Here is a 10,799-nt window from a genome sequence, read left to right on the forward strand (position 1 = left end):
GTGGCTGCACCAATTTACATTCCCACCAACAGTGCAAGAGGGTTCCCTTTTCTCTACACCCCCTCCAGCATTTTTTATTTGTAAATGTTTTAATGATGGCCATTCTGACCAGTGTGAATTGATACCTCATTGTAGTTTTGACTTGCATTTCCCTAATAATTAGCAACAATGAGCATCTTTTCATGTGCCTATTGGCCATCTGTATGTCTTCTTTGGAAAAATATCTATTTAGGTCTTCTGCCCATTTTTTGAAAAATATGGAACGCTTCACAAATTTGCATGTCTTCCTTGTGCAAGGGGCCATGCTAATCTTCTCTGTATCATTCCAATATTTTAGTATATGTGCTGCCAAAATGAGCACAATATAATTTCTTATGTTGTGTGTATATGCCAAATTTAGATTGTTTCCAACTTTTTTGCTCTTACAAATAGCTCTACAATAAATATCCTTGTGGTTAAATTGTTTTTGCAATTATCTGTTTATTTACTTGATCTAAATTCCTAAAAGAGGAATTGCTAGTCAACCTTCTTAAGATTGCCAAATAGCCTTCCAGAACGTTTCTACCAATTTATTCTCCTTCCAGAAGTGTGTGAGAGTATGTGTTTCCCATACCCTTGACAACATTGAGTGTAATAATTTTTTAAATCTCTACTGACTTAAATAGTGAAAAATAAAGATAAAAGTTCTGTATTCACATTTCTTTAAATGCTAATGGAGGTAAAGGTTTTGTTCATTTTTTTATTAGTATTTGCATTTTTTTAAATAAATTGCAGGAAGAGGTAAGATCTTTGATGGCAGAGACTTATGAGTTTTTGTTCATTTATGTCCCAAGCACCTACAACAGTGCCTGTCAAAGAATAAGCACTTGACAAATATTTGTTGAATGAATTAAAGTGTCCAACAATTTCTAAGAGTTCTTTAGCTATCAAAGGAATTAATATTTAGGATGGGTTTCAGATATTTTTCTCAGTTTATCATGTGCCTGTCAGTTTTATTTATTGTATTCTCTGCTACGTACAAGTTTTTAAAAATCAGTTTTCCCTTTGTGTCAGGATATTACATATATCAGGACTGTGTGTGTGTGTGTGTGTGTGTGTACACATTTTTTTCGAACTATTTTTTACATTTTGAAACGTGTACCGTATTTTACTCTATAGTGTATTTGATTTTCTTAGTTTTTTCAGATAGGCAAATGTCTTCTGCAAAAAAATTCTTTTTCTTTTTCAATATTTATACATCTCATTTCATTTTTCTTATTACTATTCTTTAAATTCCAAAAAAATGCCTAATAATAGTGGTTACAGTGGTATCTTTGTCTTGTTTTTTGACTTGAAGAGAAATATTTCTTATTTGGGAGATATTTATTTCAAGATATTAATTTCAGGATTCTTAAGTTTTTTCTACTTAAGAGGGTTTTTTAAAAATCTGGAATAGAGTTTGGATTTTACCAAATGTTTCGACAGCAGTATTTTTGATATTTTGACCTTAATATTTTCCTTGTTCTAGTAATATGGTTAATTATATTAATAAATTTCCTGAAATTATATCATTCTTATACTCCTAGAATAAACTCACTTGGACATACTATATTTTATAACTCTAGTTTTGATTTGCTAATATTTCATACATATTATATTCATAGTTATACATTTAGTCTATAGTTGTCCCTCTTTAAGGCTCTAATATGTCAAGTTTTGGTACCAAGGTTATACTAGTTTTTTTTGTTTTTTGAGGTGTTTTTTTTCAGTATGCGGGCCTCTCACTGTTGTGGCCTCTCCCGTTGAGGAGTACAGGCTCCGGACGCGCAGGCTAAGCGACCATGGCTCACGGGCCGAGACGCTCTGTGGCATGTGGGATCTTCCCAGACCCGGGCACGAACCCGTGTCCCCTGCATCGGTAGGCAGACTCTCAACCACTGCGCCACCAGGGAAGCCCTATACTAGTTTCGTAAAATAAATTGTAGAGCTTTTATTTGCCTCCCTTTTAATAAGTTTCATAGCGTAGAAATTATGTGTTCCTTAAAGATGAACACATATGAAAAGACTTGCTAATAAATTTCTCTGGATCCAGTACTTTAACAGTAGGTCTTTTACCTTTTCCATGCTTTTTGTTCTGTGTAGACTGTCAACTTCTTTTATACAAACTTGGCCATTTGTGTTTTCATTTTAAAATTTTCATTTAATCATGATTTTTACATTTATCAACATAGAGATGTAAATTATATTTTCTTAAAAGTTTTCACAATTCCTTTTGTATTTTTGCTTAAATCCACTTCTCATTATTAATATTTTATATTGGATTTTTTATTTTGGGGGTTAGTTCTCTTTCTCTCCTTTCTGGCTTTGATTATGCTTGAGGGGAGCTTGCCAGTGTAATTAGCCCTGTTGAAAGAATGGATTTTGGACTTACCATCATTTCTCCACTTTTTTAATGAATTAAATTTGCTTTAAACTTTATGCATCCTTCCTCCTGCTTCTCTTATATTTCTCTTTCTGGATCGAGTTAAATGCTTAATTATTTCTATGAGGTGGTTTTTGTTTTTTGAATTTTATTTTATTTACTTTTTTTTACAGCATGTATAATTAGTCATCCGTTTTATACACATCAGTGTATACATGTCAATCCCAGTCGCCCAATTCATCACACCACCACTATCACCCCCCACCGCTTTCCCCCGTTGGTGTCCTTACGTTTGTTCTCTACATCTGTGTCTCTGTTTCTGCCCTGCAAACCAGTTCATCTGTACCATTTTTCCAGGTTCCACATATATGCATTAATATACGATATTTGTTTTTCTCCTTCTGACTTACTTCACTCTGTATGACAGTCTCTGGATCCATCCACGCCTCTACAAATGACCTAATTTCATTCCTTTTTATGGCTGAGTAATATTCCATTGTATTATGTACCACATCTTTATCCATTCGTCTGTCAATGGGCATTTAGGTTGCTTCCATAACCTGGTTATTGTAAATAGTGCTGCAATGAACGTTGGGGTGCATGTGTCTTTTTGAATTATGGTTTTCTCTGGGTAGTGGGATTGCTGGGTCATATGGTAATTCTAGTTTTAGTTTTTTAAGGAACCTCCATACTATTCTCCATAGTGGCTGTATCAATTTACATTCCCGCCAACAGTGCAAGAGGGTTCCCTTTTCTCCACACCCTCTTTAGCATTTGTTGTTTGTAGATTTTCTCATGATGCCCATTCTAACTGGTGTGAGGTGATACCTCATTGAGGTTGTGATTTGCATTTCTGTAATAATTAGTGATGTTGAGCAGCTGTTCATATGCTTCTTGGCCATCTGTATGTCTTCTTTGGAGAAATGTGTATTTAGGTCTTCTGCCCATTTTTAGATTGGGTTGTTTGTTTTTTTAATATTGAGCTGCATGAGCTGTTTATATATTTTGGAGATTAATCTTTTGTCCGTTGCTCCATTTGCAAATATTTTCTCCCATTCTGAGGGTTGTCTTTTCATCTTGTTTGTAGTTTCCTTGGCTTTGCAAAAGCTTTTAAGTTTCATTAGGTCCCATTTGTTTATTTTTGTTTTTATTTCCATTACTCTAGGAGGTGGGTCAAAAAAGATCTTGCTGTGATTTATGTCAAAGAGTGTTCTTTCTATGTTTTCCTGTAAGAGTTTTATAGTGTCTGGTCTTACATTTAGGCCTTTAATCAAGTTTGAGTTTATTTTTCTGTGTGGTGTTAGGGAGTATTCTAATTTCATTCTTTTACATGTAGCTGTCCAGTTTTCCCAGCACCACTTATTGAAGAGACTGTCTTTTCTCCATTGTATATCCTTGCCTCCTTTGTCATAGATTAGTTGACCATAGGTGCTGTGCGGTTTATCTCTGGGCTTTCTATCCTGTTCCATTGATCTATATTTCTGTTGTTCTGCCAGTATCATTTTGTCTTGATTACTGTAGCTTTGTACTATAGTCTGAAGTCAGAGAGTCTGATTCCTCCAGCTCCGTTTTTTTCCCTCAAGACTGCTTTGGCTATTCAGGGTCTTTTGTGTCTCCATACAAATTTTAAGGTTTTTTGTACTAGTTCTGTAAAAAATGCCATTGGTAATTTGATAGGGATTGCATTGAATCTGTAGATTGCTTTGGGTAGTATAGACATTTTCACAATATTGATTCTTCCAATCCAAGAACACGGTATATCTCTCCATCTGTTTGTGTCACCTTTGATTTCTTTCATCAGTGTCTTATAGTTTTCTGAGTACAGGTCTTTTACCTCCTTAAGTAGGTTTATTCCTAGGTATTTTATTCTTTTTGTTACAGTGGTGACTGGGAGTGTTTCCTTAATTTCTCTTTCTGATCTTTCGTTGTTAGTGTATAGGAATGCAAGAGATTTCTGTGCATTAATTTTGTATCCTGCAATTTTACCACATTCATTGATTAGCTCTAGTAGTTTTCTGGTGGCATCTTTAGGATTCTCTATGTATAGTGTCATGCCATCTGCAAACAGTGACAGTTTTACTTCTCCTTTTCCAATTTGGATTCCTTTTATTTCTTTTTCTTCTCTGATTGCTGTGGCTAGGACTTCCAAAACTATATTGAATAAAAGTAGTGAGAGTGGACATCCTTGTCTTGTTCCTGATCTTAGAGGAAATGCTTTCAGTTTTTCACCATTGAGAATGATGTTTGCTGTGGGTTTGTCATATATGGCCTTTATTATGTTGATATCGGTTCCCTCTATGCCCACTTTCTGGAGAGTTTTTATCATAAATCGGTGTTGAATTTTGTCAAAAGCTTTTTCTGCATCTATTGAGATATCATATGGTTTTTATTCTTCAGTTTGTTAATATGGTGTATCACATTGATTTGCGTATATTGAAAAATCCTTGCATCCTGGGATAAACCCCACTTGATCATGGTGTATGATCCTTTTAATGTGCTGTTGGATTCTGTTTGCTAGTATTTTGTTGAGGATTTTTGCATCTATATTCATCAGTGATGTTGTTCTGTAGTTTTCCTTTTTTGTAGTATCTTTGTCTGGTTTTAGTATCAGGGTGACAGTGGCCTCGTAGAATGTGTTTGGGAGTGTTCCTTCCTCTGCAATTTTTTGGAATAGTTTGAGAAGGATGGGTGTTAGCTCTTCTCTAAATGTTTGATAGAATTCACCTGTGAAGCCATCTGGTCCTGGACTTTTGTTTGTTGGAAGATTTTTAATCACAGTTGCAATTTCATTCCTTGTGATTGGTGTGTTCATATTTTCTATTTCTTCCTGGTTCAGTCTTGGAAGGTTATACCTTTCTAAGAATTTGTCCATTTCGTTCAGGTTGTCCATTTTATTGGCATAGAGTTGCTTGTAGTAGTCTCTTAGGATGCTTTGTATTTCTGTGGTGTCCATTGTAACTTCCTCTTTTTCATTTCAAATTTTATTGATTTGAGTCCTCTCCCTCTTTTTCTTGATGAGTCTGGCTAATGGTGTATCAAATTTATCTTCTGAAAGAACCAGCTTTTAGTTTTATTGATTTTTGCTATTGTTTTTTTTGTATTTCATTTATTTCTGCTTTGATCTTTATGATTTCTTTCCTTCTGCTAACTTTGGGTTTTGTTTGTTCTTCTTTCTCTAGTTCCTTTAGGTGTAAGGTTAGATTGTTTATTTGAAATTTTTCTTGTTTCTTGAGGTAGGCTTGTATAGCTATCAACTTCCCTCTTAGAACTGCTTTTGCTGCATCCCATAGGTTTTGGATCATCGTGTTTTCATTATCATTTGTCTCTAGGTATGTTTTGATTTCCTCTTTGATTTCTTCAGTGATCTCTTGGTTATTTAGTAACATATTTTTTAGCCTCCATGTGTTTGTGTTTTTTATGTTGTTTTCCCTGTAATTCATTTCTAATCTCATAGCGTTGTGGTCAGAAAATATGTTTGATATGATTTAAATTTTCTTAAATTTACTGAGGCTTGATTTGTGACCAAAGATGTGATCTATCCTGGAGAATGTTCCATGCGCACTTGAGAAGAAAGAGTAATCTGCTGTTTTTGGATGGAATGTCCTATAAATATCATCTAAATCTATCTGGTCTGTTGTGTCATTTAAAGCTTCTGTTTCCTTATTTATTTACATTTTGGTTGATCTGTCTATTGGTGTAAGTGAGGTGTTAACGTCCCCCACTATTATTGTGTTACTGTCAATTTCCTCTTTCATACCTGTTAGCAGTTACCTTACGTATTGAGGTGCTCCTGTGTTAGGTGCATATATATTTATAATTGTTATACCTTCTTCTTGGATTGATCCCTTTTCATTATGTAGTGCCCTTCCTTGTCTCTTGTAACATTCTTTATTTTAAAGTCTGTTTTATCTTATATGAGTATTGCTACTCCAGCTTTCTTTTGATTTCCCTTTGCGAGGAATATCTTTTTCCATCCCCCCACTTTCAGTCTGAATGTGTCCCTAGGTCTGAAGTGGGTCTCTTGTAGACAGCATATATATGGGTCTTGTTTTTGAATCCATTTAGCAAGGCTTTGTCTTTTGGTTGGAGCATTTAATCCATTCACGTTTAAGGTAATTTTCAATATGTATGTTCCTATGACCATTTTCTTAATTGTTTTGGGTGTATTTTTGTAGGTCCTTTTCTTCTCTTGTGTTTCCCACTTAGAGAAGTTCCTTTAGCATTTGTTGTAGAGCTGGTTTGGTGTGCTGAATTCTCGTAGCTTTTGCTTGTCTGTAAAGCTTTTGATTTCTCCATTGAATCTGAATGAGATCCTTGCTGGGTAGAGTTATCTTGGTTGTAGGTTCTTCCCTTTCATCACTTAAAGTATATCATGCCACTCCCTTCTGGCTTTTAGAGTTTCTGCTGAGAAATCAGCTGTTAACCTTATGGGAGTTCCCTTGTATGTTATTCGTCGTGTTTCCCTTTCTGCTTTCAGTAATTTTTCTTTGTTTTAATTTTTGCCAATTTGATTACTATGTGTCTCAGCATGTTTCTCCTTGGGTTTATCCTGTATGGGACTCTGTGCTTCCTGGACTTGGTGTCTATTTCCTTTCCCATGTTAGGGAAGTTTTCGACTATAGTCTCTTCAAATATTTTCTCTGGTCCTTTCGCTCGCTCTTCTCCTTCTGGGACCCCTGTAATGTGAATGTTGTTGTGTTTAATGTTGTCCCAGAGGTCTCTTAGGCTGTCTTCATTTCTTTTCATTCTTTATTCTTTCTTCTGTTCCGCAGCAGTGAATTCCACCATTCTGTCTTCCAGGTCACTTATCCATTCTTCTGCCTCAGTTATTCTGCTACTGATTCCTTCTAGTGTAATTTCCATTTCAGTTATTGTATTGTTCATCTCTGGTTGTTTGTTCTTTAATTCTTCTAGATCTTTGTTACACATTTCTTGCATCTTCTCGATCTTTGCCTCCATTCTTTTTCTGAAGTCCTGGATCATCTTCACTATCATTATTCTGAATTCTTTTTCTGAAAGGTTGCCTATCTCCACTTCATTTAGTTGTTTTTCTGGGGTTTTACCTTGTTCCTTCATCTGGTACGTAGCCCTCTGCATTTTCATCTTGTCTATCTTTCTGTGAATGTGGGTTTTGATCCACCGGCTGTAAGATTGTATTCTTTTTTGCTTCTGCTGTCTGCCCTCTGGTGGATAAGGCTATCTAAGAGGCTTGTGCAAGTTTCCTGATGGAAGGGACTGGTGGTGGGTAGAGTTGGGTGTTGCTTTGGTGGGCGGAGCTCAGTAAAACTTTAATCTACTTGTCTGCTGATGGGTGAGGCTGGGTTCCCTCCCTATTGGTTGTTTGGCCTGAGGCGATCCAACACTGAAGCCTACCTGGGCTCTTTGGTGGGGCTAATGGTGGACTCTGGGAGGACTCACTCCAAGGAGTACTTCCCAGAACTTCAGCTGCCCGTGTCCTTGATCTCACGGTGAGCCACAGCCACCCCCCGCCTCTGCAGAAGACCCTCCAACACTAGCAGGTAGGTCTGGTTCAGTCTCTTATGGGGTCACTGCTCCTTCCCCTGGGTCCCAATGCGCACACTACTTTGTGTGTGCCCTCTAAGAGTGGAGTCTCTGTTTCCCCCAGTCCTGTCGAAGTCCTGCAGTCAAATCCCGCCAGCCTTCCAAGTCTGATTCTCTATGAATTCCTCCTCTCGTTGCTGGACCCCCAGATTGGGAAGCCTGACATGGGGCTCAGAACCTTCACTCCAGTGGGTGGACTTCTGTGATATAAGTGTTCTCCAGTTTGTGAGTCACCCACCCAGCAATTATGGGATTTGATTTTATTGTGATTGCGCCCTTCCTACTGTCTCATTGTACTTCTCCTTTGTCTTTGGATGTGGGGTGTCTTTTTTGGTGAGTTCCAGTGTCTTCCTGTCGATGATTGTTCAGCAGTTAGTTGTGATTCCGGTGCTCTCGCGCGAGAGAGTGACAGCATGTCCTTCTACTCCACCATCTTGAACCAATGAATTATTTCTGATTTTGTTGTTTTATTAATAAACATACTTGAGACTCTGATTTTGTTTATTGCACACAGCTGTGTTAGTCAATTTTTGCTAAGTTATGCTTCAGGAACAAATATTCCCTGAAATCTCATCAGTTTCCAACATCCAAGGTTTATTTCTCTTTCACATTAACAACACATTATTTCAAGACACTGCAGCTCTGATCAATGTCTTCTTCACTCTGAGATGTAAGCTGAAGAAACAACTTCATATCTGGGACATGCTGTTCTCATGGCAAAAGGAAAAGAAGAACAGTAGCTGAGACCTCTGCTTGGATAGAGCACACATCACTCCCATTCACATTCTAATGGCCAAATCAATATCAAGTGGGGGTGGGGGTGGGACAGTACATCACAGAGAAGGTAGTAATAATTGGGAAGAGTAATACAGTCTACGTCAAAACTTTGGCAATGTCCTAGAGTTGGAGAGTTAATAGTCTTACAGTCAATTTTTTAAGTAGTCTCCAGCTACAGTTTTTATTCTTTTCATTCTCTTATGTTTGTAAGTGTATTTTTTATTTTATTTTTTATTTTTTAAAGATGTTGGGGGTAGGAGTTTATTTATTTATTTATTTTTGCTGTGTTGGGTCTTTGTTTCTGTGCGAGGGCTTTCTCTAGTTGTGGCAAGCGGGGACCACTCTTCATTGCAGTGTGCAGGCCTCTCACTATCGCAGCCTCTCTTGTTGCGGAGCACAGGCTCCTGATGCGCAGGCTCAGTAGTTGTGGCTCACGGGCCTAGTTGCTCCGTGGCATGTGGGATCCTCCCAGACCAGGGCTCAAACCCGTGTCCCCTGCATTAGCAGGCAGATTCTCAACCACTGTGCCACCAGGGAAGCCCTGTAAGTGTATTTTTTAAAGTTTCAAGTTTTAAAAACATTTTGCTTTAAAATTTTTTTTTTTTTTTTTTTTTTTGCGGTACGCGGGCCTCTCACTGCTGTGGCCTCTCCCGCCGCGGAGCAACAGGCTCCGGACGCGCAGGCTCAGCGGCCACGGCTCACGGGCCCAGCCGCTCTGCGGCATGTGGGATCCTCCTGGACCGGGGCACGAACCCGCATCCCCTGCATCAACAGGCGGACTCTCAACCACTGCGCCACCAGGGAAGCCCTAAATTTTTTAATATTTGCTTTTATTTCTAGTTTTATTGCATCCTAGGCAGAGAACATAGCCTGTACAACTTCCACTCTTTGCAATGTCTTGAATTCTCTTTAATGTCCTCATAAATGATTGACTTTCATTCAGTGTCATTGGAATAGTTACAGAGTGATGAGAGTATCTGCCCACCAGTTGTGTCTGAAAGGCAGTGTTTTGTTGAAGATCATTTTTTAATGTATAAAACAGGTATTTGCTTCACTTAGTTTTTTCTCTTAAATTTTTCTTTGTCTGATATTAATATTGCCAACATTGTTCTTTTTGCCAACATTGTTCTCCTTGTCTTAGCACATATTTTTGCCTATTCCATTTAAAATTTTATTTTCAAATTTTCGGTGTCACTTTGTGTGTCTCTTATAAACAGAATATAAATTATTTTTAACTAAATCTAAATATCTTTGTATTTTGTGATGTGAGTTTAGAAATCAGTAGTTATTGTGAATTTAATAATCTTGTACTTACTGTGTTCATTTTTCTCTTACATATAAATATGTGTGCACCTGCTTTTCCAGTTCTTTTAAATAATAATAGCATATTATAAATACTGAAATTTTCCCATTTGCAGATAGACAAGCCTCTCTAGAAATGTACAGATCCATCCTTGCTTGACTTTGGAAAAACTGTTATGCCAAGTAAATCCAGCTGAAGTGTCAATACTTCTCAAGAGTGCAAACTCACTTTTTAAAAATGCATGCAAGACATTCTCTCCCTGAGACTTGGTGTAGATAGCGAAAAAGAAGGGAAATAAGGGCCACAGAGCTAGTTGCTATATAAGAATAAGCATAAAGTTTATTTGAATACTTGCAACAGTTTTGAATTGGTTTCACAAGTTCTCTCTGCCCAAGATCCTTGGCTATTTGACCACATTAACAATATTAATCTTTAAAAAATTTTTTCATATTAAAAATTTTATAGCTTTATCAATATATAAATGATTTTAAAACTGCACATATTTAATGTATGCAATTTGATGAGTTTGAACATAGGCATAGAGCTGTGAAACCATCACCACAATCAAAGCAATAAACTTATCCATCACCTCCAAAAGTTTCTTAGTGCCCTTTTGTTTTGTTTTGTTCTGTTTTATGGTAAGAACACTTAACATGAGATTTACACTCTTAACAAATTTTTGAAGTGTACAATACAGTATTGTTAGTCTTCATGTAAAAGTTACCATCACTGGTTTCTGTGCTCCTTGGACCAGCT

General features: G+C 37.0%; 1 non-coding gene across 1 annotated transcript; it reads right to left on the bottom strand.

The window, feature by feature from the left end:
* Window positions 1-251: 251 nt before the first annotated feature.
* LOC114902184 lies at window positions 252-361 on the bottom strand. The gene has a single exon (XR_003795408.1). It is a non-coding gene; the product is annotated as a U6 spliceosomal RNA (small nuclear RNA).
* Between the last annotated feature and the right edge of the window lie 10,438 nt (window positions 362-10,799).

This window comes from Monodon monoceros, unplaced genomic scaffold, assembly GCF_005190385.1.
Source record: "Monodon monoceros isolate NGI ecotype Baffin Bay Population unplaced genomic scaffold, NGI_Narwhal_1 Super_Scaffold_2, whole genome shotgun sequence".
In the NCBI taxonomy this organism is placed as follows: Eukaryota; Metazoa; Chordata; class Mammalia; order Artiodactyla; family Monodontidae; genus Monodon; species Monodon monoceros.